The sequence below is a fragment of the Aquarana catesbeiana genome, linkage group LG06, assembly GCF_042186555.1.
Source record: "Aquarana catesbeiana isolate 2022-GZ linkage group LG06, ASM4218655v1, whole genome shotgun sequence".
Lineage (NCBI taxonomy): Eukaryota > Metazoa > Chordata > Amphibia > Anura > Ranidae > Aquarana > Aquarana catesbeiana.
Window position 1 is genome coordinate 122,382,852 of NC_133329.1, and position 22,090 is coordinate 122,404,941.

A 22,090-nucleotide genomic window follows, 5' to 3' on the forward strand; every position below is an offset into this window, starting at 1 on the left:
GCTGTAAAGCCAATGGACATCACCGTGATACAGACACTGAGATTGGTAAGTGTTATGGATAGTGATAGATACAAAAAGTACTCTGGATAAGTCACCTACACTCATCGATCAAATTATTGACTATTTGTTTTCATAGAATTATAGAACAGAAGGGATATTAAAGTGATTGATAAGCCACAACCTGTGCGTTATTTATAAATACAACGGTTTCTACTTGTATTAAAGAGGAAGTAATCCCATCGATTTAACAGTTTCAAAAAATATTTCTATTTCTGGCATGTCGGGAATGCTAATTGTCACATTGGTTGTGCTCTCAACCAAACTGTCAAACCATCCAATCGCTGGTGTGATAACGGATCACATGTGCAGCATTATGGCAGTTGAAGATTCACCACTTCAATACCGGCACTTCCCCCCCTTCCTGCCCAGGACAATGTTCAGCTTTCAGCGCTGTTGCATTTTGAATGACAATTATGCGGCCATACAACACTGTACCCAAACTACATTTTTATCATTTTCTTCCCACAAATAGAACTTTCCTTTGGTGGTATTTCATCACCTGGGGGGGGGGGGGGGGTTATTTTTTGCTAAACAAACTAAAAAAGACCCACATTTTTGGAAAAAAATGTTTTTCTTAGTTTGTCATAAATTTTAGTTTTCTCCTTCACTGACGGGTGCTGATAAGGCGGCACTGATGAGTTGGCACTAATAAGGTGGCACTGATGAGGAGGCACCGATATGCAGCACTGATATGCAGCACTGATGGGCACTAAAAGGTGGCACTGATGGGCACTAACAGGCGGGCCTGAGGGGCTGTGACAGATGGCACTGATGGACACTAATAGATGATGGGCAGCACTGATAATGATGTACTGACAGGTGTTACTGCTGGGCACTGATTGGCACTGTGATAGGCACTGATTGGCACTGTGGTGGACCCTGATGGGCACTGTGGTGGGCACTGAGAGACTTTGAGGGGGCACTGCTGGCAGCTATAGGGCACTGATTGGCACATCTGATGGGCACCTCTCATGGGGGCTGCGCTGATAATCAATGTGCTGCTTATCAGCACAGACCCCCCCCCCCCCTCTGACAGTGAGAGCCGCCGATTGTCATTCATTGTCCCCCGTTTCTTTTAAAACTTTGGACTCCAATAAAGATGTTTTTATAACAAAATAATTTTGTATGTTTTGGCACCATTAAAATCCCCTTCTGTTCTAAAATTCTTTGAAAACTCTTGATAGATACAAGATAACTGAAACCCTTTCATTGGATCCTTCTTTCCCATTGATCAGGGGTCACCCCCCCCCCCCCCCATATGTAGATATGTATAGGGATTGCCACAACCATTGATGAGGGGCCACCCCCCCATATGTACACATGTATAGGGATTGCCAAGACCATCGATGAGGGGCCACCCCCCCATATGTACTCATGTATAGGAACTTCCACGAACATTGATGAGGGGTCACCCCTATTCCTTCACTTTGGGGTGCGGCAGAGTAATCTCTAATGCAGCGGTTCCTGGTCCCGGCTTCTTCTATATCAATCCACTGCAACAATTCAATTTCAATTTAATAATAAGAAACAGAAGCACTGCAGATTACTCCACCTCACCTGAAAGTGAAGAATCAGTCCCCTTTTTTACTCAATTCATTTTAGTGGGTCGGCATAACTGCTAGGCAACCAAAATTTTTATATGGAGGCCATTAGTCATTTCTGTGTCCCTGTCATGTTGGGATTATTTATTGTCCCTTAAACTGCAATTCTGAACTTTTCTCTCCATAATCTGATGTTGTACACAAAAAAAAAATATATATATATATATATATATATATATATATATATATATAATGTAGGTGTAGGTGCTAAATCCGATTCTTATTTTTTTATTGCACATGTACACGTTACTACCCCCGTGAGCGAGACAGAATATGAAAGCTACTTTGACATACCACCAGCATGGTGACGTTCACAAGGAGTCTCCACCAGAAACACAGGTTACACTGGTGGCGGCTGCCACTCCAGTAACCGGAGGGTCCTCTCATCAGGCCTCCATTTTTGTTTTTGGAGCTTCTGAATCACCATCAATGTAGCTGGACAAACCAGACAATTGGTTGTTCCTAGAAGAAGACTCAACAAAAAAGTCTGAGGAACCCTCCCAGGGACCAGGTACGGCAGTACCAACACAGGTTCCTATACTGGTGGCGGCTGGAGGGTCTTCCCATCAGCCCTCTATTTCCCCTTCTGCAGCTTCAGCAGAAGCTTTAAGGTTAAGCTTTAATGTTAATCAAAAACATCACATTTTAAAGGGAAAAGTAGAATAAAGGGAAGGGGGAGTAGGGAAGAGGGAGAGAGGGGGGAAAGAAGAGGAGGGAGGGTAGGTTTGGGGAAAGGAAGGGGTGCGGGGGTTCCCCCCAACCCTCAGCCCATTCATTCCTCCAACCTCCCTTTCCCTCCCTCCTTTCCCCCCTCTCTCCCTCTTCCATACTCCCCCTCCCTCTTGTTCTACCTTTCCCTTTAGAATGTTATATTTTTGATTAACCTTAAAGCTTAAAGTCTACATTTGGACAAACAAGACCGTGGGCTGTTCCTAGAAGAAGACTCAACAAAAAGTTTTAGGAACCCTCCCAGGGACCAAGTACGGCAGTACCAACACAGGTTCCTGTACTGGTGGCGGCTGGAGGGTCTTCCCATCAGCCCTCTATTTCCCTTTTTGCAGCTTCAGCAGAAGCTTTAAGGTTTAATGTTAATAAAAAACATCTACTAAATATTTAATCGGAGATGTCTGTAAACTACCCAAATCCTCCCACAGACATCTAGGAAAAAATAAGACCGGGTTTGAAACATTCACTGTGGAACAACGATTTATCCAACTACCTTGGTGTGTGGTAGACAAGCGATTATTGCCTTGCATGAAAGTGCTGGCAAATCAAGTCGGTGAGTGTAGGTCTTGAGGGAGTGGAATCACTGCTCACGAGAGGAGAGGTGGAAGAGACACAACATCACCTGTGCCTTTATCAAGATTTATTATCACTTTATTTGGACACAATTTTCTCATGTGTGTGGTCACGTTTTGTTGTGGACTGATTTAATTTTTCAATTTTCTATTTTTCAATTTTTGAACTTTATTTGAAAGTTTTGTTTGCATGTCCAGCATGATATGAAGTGGTAGTACAGATTATATCACTGGATATATATTGAGATATGAGTTTCCTAAGAATACACTGTATGTAAGTTTTATACACATTAAGAGGTTCGCACCATCACTGTGTTGATAGACACTTGACCACTTATCTGGCTGGTATATGTACACTTATATACATTTTATTTAGATTTGTTTAAAGATCCCATTTTTGCATTAGTGTTTATACACAAGTGTAGGGGGTCACACCATCACTGTGTTTAACGCACTTGATTTTTGCTTGAAAGCGCCTCTTATTTTTTCCTAGATGTCTGTGGGAGGATTTGGGTAGTTTACAGACATCTCCGATTAAATATTTAGTATATGCATTATAATTTAATTATTTTAATTATTTAATTATAATTATAATTTAAAGGGGCTGCTTCATATTGGGTGTTGGGATTTATCTCTCCACGTGGTTTATTGCATAATTTGATTTTTAGCACATTCACATTCAGTTTGTGAAACATAGTGGGCGCGGTGGAGGTATTAGTTTTTGGTGAAGGGCGGTATACCATTTGTAATACCTATCATATATATAATAAAAAACATCACATTTTAAAGGGAAACGTAGAACAAAGGGAAGGGGCAGTAGGGAAGAGGGCGAGAGGGGGGAAAGAAGAGGGGGGAGGGGAGGTTTGGGGAAAGAAAGGGATGTGGGGGTTCCCCCCAACCCTTACCCCCTTCTTTCCTCCAACCTCCCTTCCCCCCCTCCTTTCCTCCCTCTCTCCCTCTTTCATACTCCACCTCCCCTTTGTTCTACCTTTCCAATTAGAATGTTATATTTTTTATTAACCTTAAAGGGTAATATCTACATTTTGACAATCAAGACAATTGGCTGTTCCTAGAAGAAGACTCAATAAAAAGTCAGAGGAACCCTCCCAGGGACCAGGTACGGCTGTACCAACACAGGTTCCTGCACTGGTGGCGGCTGCCACTCAAGTAACCGGAGGCTCTTCCCATCAGCCCTCTATTTCCCTTTCTGCAGCTTCAGCAGAAGCTTTAAGGTTAATCAAAAATATCACATTCTAAAGGGAAACGTAGAACAAAGTGGAGGGGGAATATGGAAGAGGGAGGGAGGAAAGGGGGGAGGGGAGGTTGTGGGAAAGGAAGGGGTGTGGGGGTTCCCCCCAACCCTCAGCCCCTTCTTTCCTCCAACCTCCCTTCCCCCCTACTTTACTCCCTCGCTCCCTCTTCCTTACTCCCCCTCCCCCTTGTTCTACCTTTCCTTTTAGAACGTGATATTTTTGATTAACCTTAAAGCTAAATGTCTACATTTGGCAACTCTTGGATATGAGGCAGTTTTTGGAAGACATGGTTCGGTTCCCCCCGGCCTAGCAGACTGTTTACAACCAACATCTCAGGTACATTTTTACAGGTGATTATGTTTGATTGATGTATTGTCGATCTACATTAAGTAATTGATTATGTTGTGCAGTTTGGAAGCCAGTAAGTTCTTGGGGTGTGTGTTGGACCAGCTATGAGGGGAGGTTGGAGGCCGGTATGTTTTTGAGGCGAGTGTTGAACCGGCTATGAGGGGTGGTTGGAGGCCGGTATGTTTTTGAGGCGTGTGTTGGACCGGCTATGAGGGGAGATTTGAGACCGGTATGTTTTTGAGGTGTGTGTTGGCCCGGCTATGAGGTTGGAGGCCGGTATGTTTTTGAGGCATGTGTTGGACTGGCTATGAGGGGAGGTTGGAACTCTCTTTGTCTTCAGAGGCGAGAAGAGTCTTTCCAGCTTTCTTTAGGCTTTCTCTGCTGGAGAAATGAGAACTCTTCCCACCAGTGAGATCCTTTACTTTATTTAAGTCCAAGGCCTCACTCACACAAGATGTATGAATCTGTACCCTGTGCGGGGGCTGTGTTTACCCCAAAAAGGACATCCATGTGGGTGCAGTTGCGCGGGCGCACCCTGGGTGTGTTCGGGGCCGTGCACCGGCACCCACACAGATGTCACATTGGGTACAGCCTCTGCACCCCAGTTGACAGCAATGGGACTGCCCACACGGGATGCTGGGAACACCTGTGCATCCCCATTCAGGTAAACACTGCCCTCCCCTGGGGTACGGATTTATACCCCCCGTGTGAATGAGACCTAAGTGTGAATGTAATGTCGATCTACATTAAGTAATTGATTATGTTGTGCAGTTTGGAAGCCAGTAAGTTCTTGAGGCGTGTGTTGGACCGGCTATGAGGGGAGGTTGGAGGCCGGTATGTTTTTGAGGCGTGTGTTGGACCAGCTATGAGGGGAGGTAGGACGCCGGTATGTTTTTGAGGCGTGTGTTGGACCGGCTATAAGGGGAGGTTGGAGGCCGGTACGTTTTTGAGGCGTGTGTTGGACCAGCTATAAGGGGAGGTTGAAGTCAGGTATGTTTTTGAGGTGTGTGGTGAACCGGCTATGAGGGGAGGTTGGAACTCTTTTTGTCTTCAGAGGAGGGAGGAGTCTTTCTGGCTTTCTTTAGGCTTTCTCTGCTGGAGAAATGAGAACTCTTCCCACCAGTGAGGTCCTTTATGGAGATGACCAAGGCCTCACTCACAAGAGGTGTATGAATCTGTACCCTGTGTGGGGACTGTATTTACCCCAAAAAGGACATCCATGTGGGTGCAGTTACGCGGACGCACCCTGGGTGCGTTCAGGGCCTTGCACCGGCACCCACACAGATGTCACATTGGGTACAGCCTCTGGACCCCAGTTGACAGCAATGGGAATGCCTACACGGGATGCTGGAAACACCTGTGCAACCCCATTCCGGTAAACACAGCCCTCCCATGGGGTACGGATTCATACCTCCGTGTGAATGAGACCTTAGTGTGAATGGAATACTTAGCTCCATTGTGTTGCTAATTTGGGGACCACTGTACCCCTTTTATTGTTATTTGGGTGTGTTTTATTATAGGAGTGATGGCCACTGATAAGCTGCACTAATGAGGCTGCATTGATGGGCACTGATGAGGCTGCATTGATAGGCAATGGTGAGGCTGCATTGTCGGGCACTGGTGAGGCTGCATTGATGGGCACTGGCGAGACTGCACTGATGGGCACTGGTGAGGCTGCATTGATGGGCACTGATGAGTCTGAATTGATGGGCACTGGTGAATCTGCATTGATGGGCACTGATGAGGCTGCATTGATGGGCACTGGTGAGGCTGCATTGATGGGCACTTATGAGTCTGCATTGATGGGCACTGGGGAGGCTGCATTGATGGGCACTGATGAGTCTGCATTGATGGGCACTGGGGAAGCTGCATTTATAGGCACTGGTGAGGCTGCGTTAATGGGCACTGGTGAGACGAAAAGGTGGAGCCTAAAAAAGAAGGGGTGTAGTTTACAGATGGCAGGGCGGGTCATAAACGGAAAGGGGCGTGACCTTGACAAGAAGGGGTGGGTCATATTTAAATTAGGGGTGTGTGAGTTTAGTCAGGCCTAGGGCAGCACGAAACCTAAATACACCACTGCTCCCACCGGAAGGCTGCCATGAATGTGGACTACACATATCACCTCCATCATCTCATCTGCTGTGTTACATCACGGACTCTATTCTTAATACCATTTCCTCATCCAATTTAGAGTTCATTTATGTACATTGTTATATGATTGGATTTTTGCTTTTAATTCTTGCACCGAATACTTGTCATTTAGATTACTGTTTATTATTGCGAGCGCTGTAATATATATATTTCTGTCTTGTCAAGTGAAAAGCACCTTGTGCACAGCAGCTGCAAGATATTTTGTAAAGAATCTTTTCGCAATTGCTTTACTTCTAGCGCGAGTATATATATTTAGAATATATTTTTTCACAGACTGGAGTAAGCATTTATATCAGCAAAGTCTGAGAAAGGGTATATAGCGTAACAGCCAGGCAACTAGCATTTGCAGTATGAGAAGTCAGCATTGGCAGCATCTTTGTTTTTTGTAGGAAAAGTTTCCTTTAAAGTGTACCTAAACCCAAGAACAAGCATGTAATATATTGCAGCGGAACAGTCATGGTGGCTTCATTGGTTTTCTTTTTTTCAAGTGTTTCTTTTTTTAGTTTCATCTGGTGATCCTGCCAGTAACACACTTCCTGTCCTAGGTTGATAGCGCTAGCTCATTGTACTGTAGGTAGGGAGGGGTAGGTAGGCACTGCTTGAGATAAAATTTCAGAATACATAGGATTGCACGGAATTTCTGTCAGGATCAACACCTATTTTTTGCACTTATTGAACAGATATAACAACACTTTCAATGTTAAGTCATCCAAATCTAAACTGCACCACTCCAGAACGAAGCCTCTCCTCCAATGTGGACACTCTGGTTGCTGGCAAAAGGGCCCAACCTCACTTGTAAACTCAAGGAGAATATATTACACAAGGTGCAGTCCTGAACTTTCATTCAAGTGCCTTCATTTGACCATCGACTGCATGCAGAATGTCCCCGCCCAGGGACCCTGCTTCCTTAACGCGTTTCACTGTAGTTGGCTTAATCGTAATATTGTCTCTTAGATGACACTTTCAATGTTGTAACAAAACCGAGCAAATAATAGAAGTTCTTTGCAGCATGACAGCCGGGACTATTTTACTATATGTGGCTGCTTTACCAGCTGACTCTACAGTCAGTCTGTGATCACATGCCAGTTCCATTGGGTTTAAATGTCGGGGCAAAATAAGCAAAAAAAAAAAATAAATGTGCAGTACGTCTCTGAAATACATGCATATCTCCCCATGTTGTATCCATTTGACCTCCGGAGGGTTTTACTCCCTTCTTGACCAAAGAATTTTTTTCTATTCATCACTGTGCAACTTTAACTGGCAATTGCAAGGTCATGCAATACGGTACGCAAATTCAATTTATATGGGGGTTTTTTTTCAAACAGAGCTTTCTTTTGGTGGTATTTGGTCACCACTGGGTTTTTTATTTTTTGGGATATGAATGGAAAAAAAAAAGAAAATTTTGGGGGAAAAAAACTATTTTCTACTTTATGTTATAAAACATTTCCAAATTTATACATAGAACAATAAAAAAAAAATCTAATTTCTTCATCAATTCAGACTAAAACGTATTTACTTCATGTCTTTGATAAAAAAAAAAAATCGCAATAAGTGTATATTAATTGGTTTGTGTGAAAGTTATAGCATCTACAAACTATGGTATATATACTGGAATTTATGCAGCTATAGATGCTATACTGTAATGGTGATCAGTGACTTATAGTGTGACTGTAAATAGGGTGGTAGGAAATCTGTCTCTAACAGACACTATCTTGAAGGGTCACTGACATCGCTAGTGACACCAATACAGTGATCAGTGCTAATATCGTACGCTAATGACACTGGCTGGGAAGGGGTTAACATCTAGGGGCAATCAAGGAGTAACTGTGTGCCTAACATTGTGTAATGTGTGCTGCTTTTACTTTACTGTCTGTTTTCTCCCTGCTTTGCAGGGAGAAGAAACAGCCAGATCTCTGTTCACAGTACACAGAACTCTGTGTGTGGTTTGGCCATATCCAGTTGTTAAGCCCAAATCATTGGCTGAAATCAGCAGCCAAACTTGAGCTGTGTCCAATCACAGCACAGGTTGACAGGGGGCGCGTACATGTCCGCTCCAAACCCGGAACCAAGATGACGACGTACAGGTACTTTGTCCGGCCTGCCTGTGCCGCCCACCCACAGTAAATCCACTTTGGGCACACAGCAAGTAGTTATAGACACTGCAAATACAAAACGATACCTATGATCTCCCTGCTGGGCCAACAACACACAGCATTTTGGTGGTCTGAATGGTGTCAGTGCTGCCCATTGTGTCTTGCCAAGCTACTCAAACCTTTCCACTTTCCTTCTTTCCACAAGATAGAGAGGAATAATTTTGTAGTCCACTAAAAGAACTAGGAGGTCTAATTGGACTCCTTGAGATAACACATGACAAGTACATGGGACACAGGATAGCTCTGAATATCTGACAGGATCAACAAGTATTTTTTTTTTTTGCACTTATCCAACAGATATAGCAAAAAGCCTTCAATGGTATGTTTACCAAACGGCAGGGGAGCAAATAAGTGAAGTTCATTGTTAGGGTTTATATACACTTTAAATAAGAAACTGCTACAATATAGAGAGATTGTATAAGACACGTTACTGATGAAAGACAGACCACTGAACTGTTTGCAGAATAAAGTAAATACTCTGGTCTGTGACAGTGTGTCCTGTGTCAGGGAGAAGAACAAACAGAATATAAAGCTGTGCACAAGAGTGTTTTTCTAAGTGACAGCTGTGAGTCGAGGAGGTGACCATCCGCCTTGATGTATCGGCCCATTCTCACTGACCGCGGGAGTTACTTGCAACCTGACCTGGAAGGAATCAGATAGATGATTGTGGGGAAGTAACTCCAATTATACATATGAATACAGTCATACATTACACTGCTGCCCTTTACTTATACAGTATGACAATGATAAGAGATTTCAACGTTCTGCAACAACATCTGAATTCAATGGTATTTGTACTTTTGTTTGTTACTGTTAGACGCCTTTCAAATTTAGATCAGGTCTGCCTGATCCAAAGGTTAATACGTTCCTATAGACAGGCAGGTGTAAACGGATTTGTATCTGTTTACAACCGCCTCCCTCGGAGTCCGATCAGGTCTGCTAAAAAAAATTTGGAAGAGGACTCCGTCCTCTCCATCCTCCATTTAGGTAGCACGGATTGGAAGTAGCCGATAGTATACAGACAGCGCAGTCTGGCCACCCATAGAGCAGAGCGGGCTCTGTCCCTGTCTGCAGAAACTGAGTGGACATGAATGTATCACCTGTCTGCTCTGCTTCAATCCTCAGGGATCCTCTGCTGATCAGAATTAAATTTGCCCTGTGTGAAAGGTGCCTTTAGGATTTAAAGGCTTACTTGGGCATGGTCAGGGACCCAGCTCAGATAAGAAGTCACTTTTGTACTATCTATAAAGTATATCCAACCCTAAGAACAGAACAGAAGTATCAAAAACTGATGGACTTAGCAGAACAGATATAAAAGCATCCAAAATGTATTTCAGCAATACAAATTACAAAATGACTCCCTCCCCCCCTTTCCCGTTTAAGGGTCTGGTATGGATTTTAGGAGGGAGGCCCACAACATTTTTTTTTTGCAGTGGGGGCTCCCCTTAAAATCCATACCAGCTTTGGTCCGGTATGGTCTTGGGACAGGGCTGGACTAGGACAAAAATTTGGCCCTGGACTTCTTCCAGACTAACCTACTTTCATTTTGCAGACATGCACAAAAACAGTATATAAACTATACGCAATTGCTCGAGGTGCACCGCCCAGGATTGCCCTGCTGGGAGCCGTCCACTGACCTGTGGGCCCTGCAAGGAGCTGGCCACAGGCCATGGCCAGCTTCCAGCAGGACCCACAGTGTTGAGGCCTTTTTTGAGGTACTGGGTGGGCACTGGGGCAGGGTAAATGGAGGGGTGGATAGATGGGATTTGGGGTCAGCTGGCCCTGGGGGTGTCAGGGTCTTTCACCTCAGCAATGCCTTCACCCCCCCTTGGGAGCTTGAGCGTGTGGACTACAACTCCCAGAATGCAACAGGGTGCAACGGCTAGCTGGCGGCCATGTCCCCCAGTGAACTGACACTGACAGCTCCAGCACAGCTGGCTCTGGCCACTCACACATAGCCTCCTGATCCATGTTCCTGAGGACAGGCCAGTGCAAGAATTTTTGTGTACTTAGGCAACGGTGCATTTTACCACCCCCACCCCCACCCCAAGGCAACTGGATATGTCCCTGACTGCCACTGTCATCCTATGCATACAGAAAGAGCCCCCCTTTACAATCAGAGACCCCACTTACAGAATGAGCCCCTCTTTACCATCAGATCCCCCACTCACTGAAAGAACCCCGCTTTACCATCAGATCCCCCACTCACAGAAAGTACCCCCCTTTACCATCAGATCCCCCACTTACAGAAAGTACCCCCCTTTACCATCAGATCCTCCACTCACAGAAAGTACCCCCCTTTACCATCAGATACCCCACTCACAGAAAGTACCCCCCTTTACCATCAGATCCCCCACTTACAGAAAGAACCCCCCTTTACCATCAGATCCCCCACTCACAGAAAGTACCCCCCTTTACCATCAGATCCCCACTCACAGAAAGAACCCCCCTTTACCATCAGATCCCCCACTCACAGAAAGTACCCCCCTTTACCATCAGATCCCCCACTCACAGAAAGAACTCCCTTTACCATCAGATCCTCCACTCACAGAAAGTACCCCCTTTACCATCAGATCCCCCACTCACAGAATGAACCCCCCTTTAACATCAGATCCCCCACTCACAGGAAGAACCCCCCTTTACCATCAGATCCGCCACTCACAGAAAGTACCCCCCTTTACCATCAGATCCCCCACTCACAGAAAGAACCCCCCTTTACCATCAGATCCTCCACTCACAGAAAGTACCCCCTTTACCATCAGATCCCCCACTCACAGAATGAACCCCCCTTTAACATCAGATCCCCCACTCACAGGAAGAACCCCCCTTTACCATCAGATCCTCCACTCACAGAAAGTACCCCCCTTTACCATCAGATCCTCCACTCACAGAATGAACCACCCTTTAACATCAGATCCCCCACTCACAGGAAGAACCCCCCTTTACCATCAGATCCTCCACTCACAGAAAGTACCCCCTTTACCATCAGATCCCCCACTCACAGAATGAACCCCCCTTTAACATCAGATCCCCCACTCACAGGAAGAACCCCCCTTTACCATCAGATCCTCCACTCACAGAAAGTACCCCCTTTACCATCAGATCCCCCACTCACAGAATGAACCCCCCTTTAACATCAGATCCCCCACTCACAGGAAGAACCCCCCTTTACCATCAGATCCTCCACTCACAGAAAGTACCCCCTTTACCATCAGATCCTCCATTCACAGAAAGTACCCCCCTTTACTCCCTGTGCACTGTGTCCTGCACATGTCCTCCAGGCTGCACTAGTTTCGGCTTCAGCTCAGAGGAGGCATGTGGAGCTAAGTGTTAGGCGCGCACGGAGGAGGAGGAAGTTAAATCCTCCTCCGCTCTGTATTTTGGGGCATCGCTCTGGTGATGTCACTGTTTGCTACACGCCAGGCGGCAGGCAGGTAGCAACCATTTCGGGCAGTGAGCCAGCAGCTGTGGAACTACAACGTAAATCGGGTCTCGGCCGGCCTGCCCGGCCAGAACAAGTGACAGTCGGTAAAGCGGCGATGGTGGCCTTTTTAGGGGGCATCAGATCGGCACAGGGGGCAATCCAGGGACACTGTATTGTCCCGGAATGAAAGGATCCTGTCACTGAAAACAGCCAACTGAGCCATCGGCCCACCGGGAAACTCCCGGTAGTCCTGATGGCCAGTACATGGCTGTCTTGGGAGGGGGGGACCCCACGCCATTTTTTTTCTAATTTTTCCCCCTTCAAGCTCCATACCAGACTCAAAGGGCCTGGTATGGTCGGATCCCGTTTATTGAAGTCGCATGGAAGTTGGACATGAAGTCGCATGGCAAAATCGGATCAGAAGTCGTGCAACTACCGTGTCCGAACAGTCTGAACATAGCCTAAGGGAGGCTTAAAACCCCTGTCTGTTTTTTTTAGGGGGGGTGGTTTACCATGTGTCCCATTTCGGAGATTTCCCTTTACTTCCTGTTCCATAGCCAAAACAGGAAGTGAGAAGAAATCCCTCCAAATTGAGGGAACCCCGGGGTGTCACCAACTAGTGTCCCCATTGGAAGATTTCACCTATATTACTGTTCTGATGTCAACCCAAAATTTGGGATTTTCTTATGCTTTCATTTTTGATGATAATGGAAAAATGAAACAAATAGGGTGAAATCTCGCTAATGGGGGCAAAAACAGCAACAAAAACCTGACAGATGCTTTAATCCTTCTCCATTCTAGCCAAAACTGAAAAAAAAAAGTTTTGCCTTTAGTTACACTTTAACCGCTTCAATACCGGGCCTATTCTGGCACTTCTCCACTTCATGTAAAAATCATCATTTTTTTGCTAGAAAATTACTCAGAACCCCCAAACATTATATATGTTTTTTTTTAGCAGACAACCTAGGGAATAAAATGGCGGTCATTGCAACTTTTTATCTCACATGGTATTTGCGCAATAATTTTTCAAACGCCTTTTTTTGGAAAAAAAAACGGTTTCATGAATTAAAAAATAACAAAACAGTAAAGTCAGCCCAATTTTTTTGTATAATGTGAAAGACGATGTTACGCCGAGTAAATAGATACCTAACATGTCACGCTTTAAAATCGCGCACAATCATGGAATGGCGCCAAACTTCATTACTTAAAAATCTCCATAGGCGACGCTTTAAAATTTTTTACAGGTTACCAGTTTAGAGTTACAGAGGAGGCACGCGGCGATACCTCACATGTGTGGTTTGAGCGGCGTTTACATATGTGGGCGGGACTTACGTGTGCGTTCGCTTCTGAGCGCGAGCTACCGGGGACAGGGGCGTTTTAATTTTTTTTTATTATTATTTTAATTTTTTTTTACTTCATTTTTTTTTATTTTTACACTTTTTTAACATTTTTTTTTTTTTTGATTACTTTTATTCCTATTACAAGGAATGTAAACATCCCTTGTAATAGGAATCTATGTGGCAGGTCCTCTATATGGAGAGATGTGGGGTCAATAAGACCCCACATCTCTCCTCTAGGCTGGAAAGCATGAGATCGGAAAAAAAAAATTCACCGATCTCATGCTGACAGCCGCGATCGCGGCTTCGGTTATTTCTGGGTACCCGGGCGTGACGTCATAAAGACGCGTCCGGGCCTCCCGCGGTCATAGAGATGACTGGTGTCCATCTGTTCACCAGTCATCTCTATCGTCAACATCCGGCGCCGGCCGATTCATTCTCCGGGCCCCCGATGGCATGGGAGAGCCCGGAGAAGCACCGGATGGCGGCGGGAGGGGGGGGCGTCCCCTCCCGTCGCCTATAAGAACGATCCAGCGGCGGCACTGCCGTTATGATCATTCTTATCATGCACAGAATCGTCGGCTGAAAAGAATGATATCTGAATGATGCATCTAGCTGCAAGCATCATTCAGATATCACCCCACAAAGTAGAGGACGTCATTTTACTATAGGCGGGTATTGAAGTGGTATATTTAAGAGACCAAAAAGGAGCAAAAATGAGAAGTAAATTTTTAGGGTTGACATGCACATTAGGGTTAGTATAGGAGCCATTAGACATAAGGCCCATGGCTGTGGTTGGTAAGATTAGAAATTGTGTGCCAAAATGCAAACTAGTAGATCCTATTTTTTTAGAGAGCGAATTAAAAAAAATTGCCTACAAGCCTACCTGCTTAATGAATAGTATAGGCGACAAGATCCTGTGTTTGAGCATTGCACAACCGTATTTTAATGTCGTTGTTTTTTTAGTATGTTGCTGTTGGCAATTAAGGCCCCATTTTTCACATAAGGCCCCATTCACACCTATGCGAATTAGATGTGGCTTACACTGCATCCAATTCGCAGGACATTTTAAAATGCATTAATTTGAATGCATCTGGTTCACATATGTGCGTTACATTCGCACTGCGCATTGCCCAAACAAACGTGTGCGTTTTCTGGGCATTGTGGTGCGAATTACAAGCACATTATCTTCTATGGGAACGCATCTGATTCGCAGATGCATTCCGTTCTGAACACAAATTCTCTCCTTCTCCTCACTACACCTCCCCCCTCTCCCTGCTCACTGATCCATAGCTACAATGGAGAGGAACTGCTGAACGGCTGTTTTTTCTCTTCGCAGAGAAAACGGAGCTGGAATTCACACAGCACATGTGTGAACCCGGCCTAAATGGTTACCTAGGTGTTGTCTGAGGCCAAACTCAGGTAACCCTTAAAAAGCTTCAGTTTTTAAAAGTCACTGGCCTTAATAAAAAAAATGCTTTATTATGACAAGATGCGGACAAGGTTATTGTCAAGCCTACAGGTTCTATAGCACCCAGCTCTGTTCTTACGCATCTTTGGGTATTTCCTCTTCCCAATATTTGTCCATAAGATAAATTTAAAGTTTAATAATAAAATATCTGTTGTTTTTGCTAAGATGCATCCAGAGGAAGTTGTTTATTATTCTTTGCTGGTGACAGAGGATGCTGAATACTGCCGCCAGATATTGAAATAGTGGACCAGTGACCAGCTACTAGAATGTATCCGACTGGCTCATTCCCTAGTTGATCAGGGTTGTATGCTGTTTGGGGATGTTCAGCCTCTGATTCAGGTGTGTGCACAGCTAGCCTTGTCCAGTACTCCAAAAGGCAGTAATGATTTTTTTCCCCCCTTCAGTTTTGATCAGGTTGAGTCTCTGGTGTGGTTATTGGAGGATGACCCAGTTTCTTTCTTTGAGCATTATTCCTCATGTTCTCAGCAGGTTTTGTTAGAGTCATTAGAGTCATTAACGCAGTGAAGTCTCTGGTTAGACAAGCAGTATGTAAGCCGAATTTTGTTCAACCTTTACTAGGCATGGTCAGATATATTACACTCAGCCTCAGTCAGATTGCAACAGCCCATTCCTGCTGCCAGACACCTGCCTGCTCAGTGGTCTTTCTCCATCACCCATGGCAACCACAGTCACAGCCCAATATACCCTGCTACCAACTAAATATCAGTATCCTGTTTCCACTTGCTGCACCTATCCTGCCTTTAACCCATCAGCCTCCTCTCTGCTGCCTAAAACAATTCCACAAAGGTCCACCTTAGTAACTGCCCCCTCTTCTTTACCGTATGCCAACCCTTCTCTTCAACCAGCTGCACCCCTTACTTACAGCCCTGCAGTCACTTGCAGAACTTCAGTAGCTAAACCAAAGAAGAAACAGAAGTTTTTTCCAACTCATACAATCATGCCATTATCCCAGCCTGCCTCCACACCAGCAAATCATCTCCAGTCTGCCTCTACACCAGTCGATCTGCTCCTGCCTGCTTCCACATCAGCCGATCTGCTCCAACCTGCCTCTAGGCCAGCCGATCTGCTCCAACCTGCCTCTAGGCCAGCCGATCTGCTCCAACCTGCCTCTAGGCCAGCCGATCTGCTCCAGCCTGCCTCCATGCCAGCCGATCTACTTCAGGCCAGCCGATCTGCTCCAACCTGCCTCTAGGCCAGCTGATCTGCTCCAGCCTGCCTCTAGGCCAGCCGATCTGCTCCAGCCTGCCTCCACACCAGTGGATCTGCTCCAACCTGCCTCTAGGCCAGCTGATCTGCTCCAGCCTGCCTCCAAGCCAGCCGATCTGCTCCAGCCTGCCTCCAGCCCAGCCTATCTGTATCCATTCCTGGACCCCTGCCCTGCAGCCTGATTCCTTCCACCTGTTCCCCCTGTCTCCTGTTACCCTCTCCTGTCTTGTTCCTAGCCCAATCTGCTTGATCTCCTGTGTATGACCCTGGCTTGTCTACCTTTACAATTACATCTTACTCCTGTATATACATTTGGTTTAGGCAGTTATTTGTTGTGTGCCACTGGGGTTGGTTGCTGGTTAATTACTGTTTGTCATATTGGAGGTGTGTTTACTTTTGTTTTACTTTCCTTATAATAAATTATATTATTTTCACTTTACACGTGTTTGGTTCATTCTGTTGCGGTTCACACAATCCATGACAGATGTGATGGCTGCATTAGTTTTCTTTTCCTTTTTTTTTTTTTTTAGGCTTTTTTGACATGTGACCTTTATTTACTTCCTGTATATATCACACTTCCTGTCTATTCATGGCTACATTGTATCTATGGTGGGAGCCATGGTAATCACACAGCCTGAACTTCAAACATGTCTGCCTTTGTTCATCTCCATTACATGTTGGATTGATGGGACTAGTACGAGGGTTCTTCAAAAAGTTTCCACACTTTTTTTAATTTTTTTGAGTTCTACTTACCTGGCCACTGTACATAAAGGGCCGGGTGGGCGTTTCTTCCTTCCGAATGGACGTTTCTGAACGTCCCTCAAAAGGAGCGTTGCCACACAATCCTGATGCGCTTGTGTCCCCCGGACACAGCGCATCTTCGATCGGCAGAAGGGCTCTATGATTGGTCCTTCTGATCATATGATGGCTGTGTCCAATCGCAGGCATCATATGATGTAAAAAGAGTCGGCTGTCAGTTGACTGCTTCTCCTCACACAGAGCCTGTCAGTGAGGAGAAGGAGAGCCGGTCTGTGTTGCTGGGGGGAATCAGTACGTGTAAAGCACTTTACACTCACTGATCACACAACAAGTGTCCCCACACAGTAAAACACATCTGTCCCAGTGATCAACATCTGAGCACATCTGTCCCAGGGATCAACCTATGTTCCAGTGATCAACATCTGTGCACATCTGTCCCAGTGTTCAACATCTGAGCACATCTGTCCCAGTGATCAACCTATGTTCCAGTGATCAACATCTGTGCACATCTGTCCCAGTGAGCAACATCTGTCATCTGCGTACATCTGTCATGGAAATCAACATCTGTCATCTGCGCACATCTGTGCCAGTGATCAACATCTGTACCAGTGATCACCATCTGCATACATCTGTCCCAGTGATCAACAGCTACACACATTGTCCCAGTGATCAACATTTGTTGAATGTGGTCATTGTGTGGGTAATTCCATTGTCCTGGTGCTTTAGGTGTACCTTTTGCTATGTGTTCGTATAAATTGACAACTTTGTGTAAAAAAAAAAAAAAAAACGCGTTTTCATTTTCTTTCCATATTTTCCAAAAACTTGTGGAAAAAAATTACATGTTCAAAAGGGTGTGAGAAATAACTTGAAAATATGATGATTTTGTGGGGAAAAAATTTTTCTTCATTTTCCAAAGCGTTGTGGGGAAAAAATCGCAACTTAAAAAAACTCACTATGCCTCTTATTAAATACTTTGGACTGTCTTCTTTCCAAAAAGGGGTCATGTGGGGGATATCTGTACTGTCCTGACATTTTAGGGTCTCAAGAAATGAGTTAGGCCATCAGTACATCGGGAATGATCAATTTTCAATGATACGTAGCATAGCTTGTAGACTAAACTTTGCTTGTAGACATAATTTTCACACAAACCAATTATCATACACTGATCAGGATTTTTTTTTACTAAAGACATGTAGCAGAATACATTCTGGCCTAAATTTATGATGAAATGTGATTTTATTGGATTTCTTTTAAAACAAAAGGGAGAGGCGCCTCTGGGTGTAGATGTATAACAGATTTGTTAAAGAGGAAGTAAACCCTGATGGGTGTTACTTCATCTTTATTTCCCTGCAAAGGTAAAGCATAATGGGCTCCTATGCATTGCATAGGAGCCCATTATGTGACACTTACCTGCAGGAGAAGCCCGCGATGTCCCCGTCTTCCTCGCTAGTAGCGAGCATCCATTCTTCACCCCTCTTCCTTCCGGGGCCGCAAACTCCGGCTCTGTGACTGGCCGGAGTCGCGTGACGTCACTCCCGCGCATGCGCGCAGGAGCCGCCTTTAACAACATAACGGCACAGCGTGCCCTTTCTAACTCCAGCACATGCGCAGAAGAAATCGCCCTACGCCGATTTGCAAATATCTCCTAGACCGTGCAGGTCTGGGAGATATTTCAAGCACCTACAGGTAAGCCTTAATCTAGGCTTACCTGTAGGTTAAAGTGGTTGTAAAGGGTTTACAATCACTTTAGGCACAAACGGTAGGCAACTCACATTTAGAAGGATAAAAAAGGCATCTGGTAAGGCCCAACAGAGTGAGAGGGGGAAGGTTTCATCAGTGGACGGTCCAATCCTGCGCGGTGAGCGCTGTGTTTCCTCGTTCACCGATCTCTTCTTCACCGCTGATGTAAACAGACAGCCACGGTGGGGGAGGGCTCAAAACGAGGCCTGGAACACTGATGGTACAGAGGCGAGGATGAATGATGTCACTGGCATGCGACATGTTTCCTGAGCATGTGCACTGCGGGTGACATGGCAGCCACACTCCTTTTTCAAGCTGTTAATGGCTTCCCACATTTTCTTGCATTTGCCCCTGTTATATATACAAAAGACCTGAGGGAAATTTGGTTTAATTGCGCCTGCACTTATTTCTTTTAAAACAAAAAGTAGAAAATATTGTTTTTTTTCAAACATTTCACTCTTTTTTAAGCTAATATCACAAAAAATAAAAAACCCAGTGGTGCATAAGTACCACGAAAAGAAAGCTCTATTTGTGTGAACAAAATGATAAAAATGTCATTTGGGTACGGTGTAGCATGACTGAGTAATTGTCATTCAAACCTGAAAATTGGTCTGGGAAGGAAGGGGGTAAAAGTGCCCAGTATTGAATTGGTTAACTAAGGTATATATCTAAAAGTGCGGAAACTTTTTGAAGACCCCTCATAATTTAAGTAGGGATATTTGTGCTGTCTTTGTAGCTCACAGGAAGTCACAAGAACCCTGATTTCTGAAAAGGTCAACTGGTATTTTCTCACTGAAAATGTACTCAGCCTGAAAAAAAGAAAACGAAGACAGCAACCACATCGGAGGACTGGTAAGCTGAAATATTTTCTGTGCCTTCAGGGCCCATTCACACTTCTCCATTCCGGTGCATTAGGTTAAAGGCATGTGTGTGTTGATATGTGTTGCAATAAAACAGCCAATCATTTTGAATGGCCTACACACAAGTACAGACAGAAAAGAGTATGAGCAGTGCTAACACACTTAGGCTCCATTCACACTTGGCATTTTGGGATCACGGCAGAATCACTGTAATTTTGAGATCGGTGGGCAGAATCGCAGCCATCCTGTTGTGATCCCAAAACGGCTGTGCTCCTCCACGCTCATTTGAGCACTGAGCTGTGGAGGGGCGGGGAGTGGCCATCTCAGCAACTTGCTGAGAGGCTGAGACGGGCATCAGTCCAGGCACCTGGTGGATCCAGTCTTCCAGAGTCCGGGTGACGCGGTGTCTGGACTGATTCCTGTGACGTCAAGTCAACAGAGAGCGGACTTCAGACCGCTCTCTGCTGAAAACGGGTCACAGGAGTGCAAAACGAATTGCACTCCTGTGACCCAGAGGAGAAGCCCAGCCAAAGGAGCTCAGGCTGGACTTCTCCTTTAAGCCTTGTAGCATAAAATGTCCAGCACTTTCCTGAGCCTGGTAAGCCAAAATGCTGCATACAGTCGCCCATACAAGTGAACAGCTGTACAAGGCCACTGGTCTTGTTACTAGAGTTGCCACCTCATTCCTTTAAACCCGAACACATATTAATTACACAGGTTCTGTGGCTAATTGAATGCAGGTAAGGCACTAAGTAAGTTTAATTACCACCTTAATCAGCCAAAGAACCTGTGTAATTAATATGTGTTCGGGTTTAAAGGGATGAGGTGGCAACCCTACTTGTTACTACATCTTCTATGAATGAAACTAGGGTTGCACTGATACCATTTTTTAAAGGAAAGTACAAGTACCGATTAGGGTAGCACCTCATCCCTTTAAACCCAAACACGTATTAATTAAACAGGTTCTGTGGCTAATTAAGGTAGTAATTAAACTCACTTAGTGCCTTATGTGCATTAAACTAGTCTCAGAACCTGCGTAATTAACCACTTGCCGACCAGCCGCCACAGTTGGCTGGGCGCAACGTCACTATGTTACGTCGCTTTGCCCTGTGGCCACTGGGGGTGTGGCGTCCGCTGCTCTCCCCTGGAGCCGATGCGAGTGCCTGGCGGTCACGATCACCACCGGGCTCCCGCGATCGGTGCTGACACACGGAGAACCGGGATCTGTGTGTGTAAACACACAGTTTCCGGTTCTCTGAGGGGAGAAGAGACAGATCGTCTGTTCATACAGAGTATGAACAGCGATTTGTCATCTCCCCTACACAGTCCCCTCCCCCTTCAGTTAGAACACAGAGAGGGAACACAATTAAACCCTTGATCTCCCCCTAGTGTTAACCCCTTCCCTGCCAGTGACATTTTTACAGTAATCAACGCATTTTTACAGCACTGATCGCTGTATAAATGCCAATGGTCCCAAAAATGTGTCAAAATTGTCCGATGTGTCCACCATAAAAATCTCAGATCGCCGCCATTACTAGTAAAAAAAAAAAATAAAACTATCCCCTATTTTGTAGACGCTATAACTTTTGTGCAAACCAATCAATATACGCTTATTGCGATTTTTTTTTTTACCAAAAATATGTAGAAAAATACATTTTGGCCTAAACTGATATATACTTATATATATTTTTGGGGGATATTTATTATAGCAAAAAGTAAAAAATATTGCTTTTTTTTAAATTGTCGCTCTTTTTTTGTTTATAGCGAAAAAAAGAAAAACAGCAGAGGTGATCAAATACCACCAAAAGAAAGCTCTATTTGTGGGAAAAAAAGGACGTCAATTTTGTTTGGGTGCAACATCGCACAACCGCGCAATTGTCAGTTAAAACGACGCAGTGCCAAATCGCAAAAAGTGCTCTGGAAGGGGGTAAAATCTTCCGGGGCTGAAGCGGTTAATATGTGTTCAGGTTTAATAAGGATGAGGTGGCAACCCTAGTGCCGATCCTTTTGGTCAAGAACTCGCCGATACCAAGTACCGATACCTTTTGTGGTGCGATTTGAGCCCATACAAAATGACTGGGTTTATATCGCAAAGAATTGCATGCGATTTGAACAGAAATGCGGTATGATTCCTGTCCGAATCGCATGCGCTTTCTTGTACTGTTATATAGTCAGGTTGAAAAAAGACACAAGTCCATCTAGTTCAACCATAAAAAATAAATAAATAAAATAAAAAATATCATACAATCCCATATACCCAATCCTATAACCACAGTTGATCCAGAGGAAGGCGGAAAAAAACCCCAGAAAAGCATGATCCAATTTGCTACAGCAAGGGAAAAAATTCCTTCCTGATCCCAGAGGGGCAATCGGATTTTCCCTGGATCAATTTTACCTAATGTTAGTAC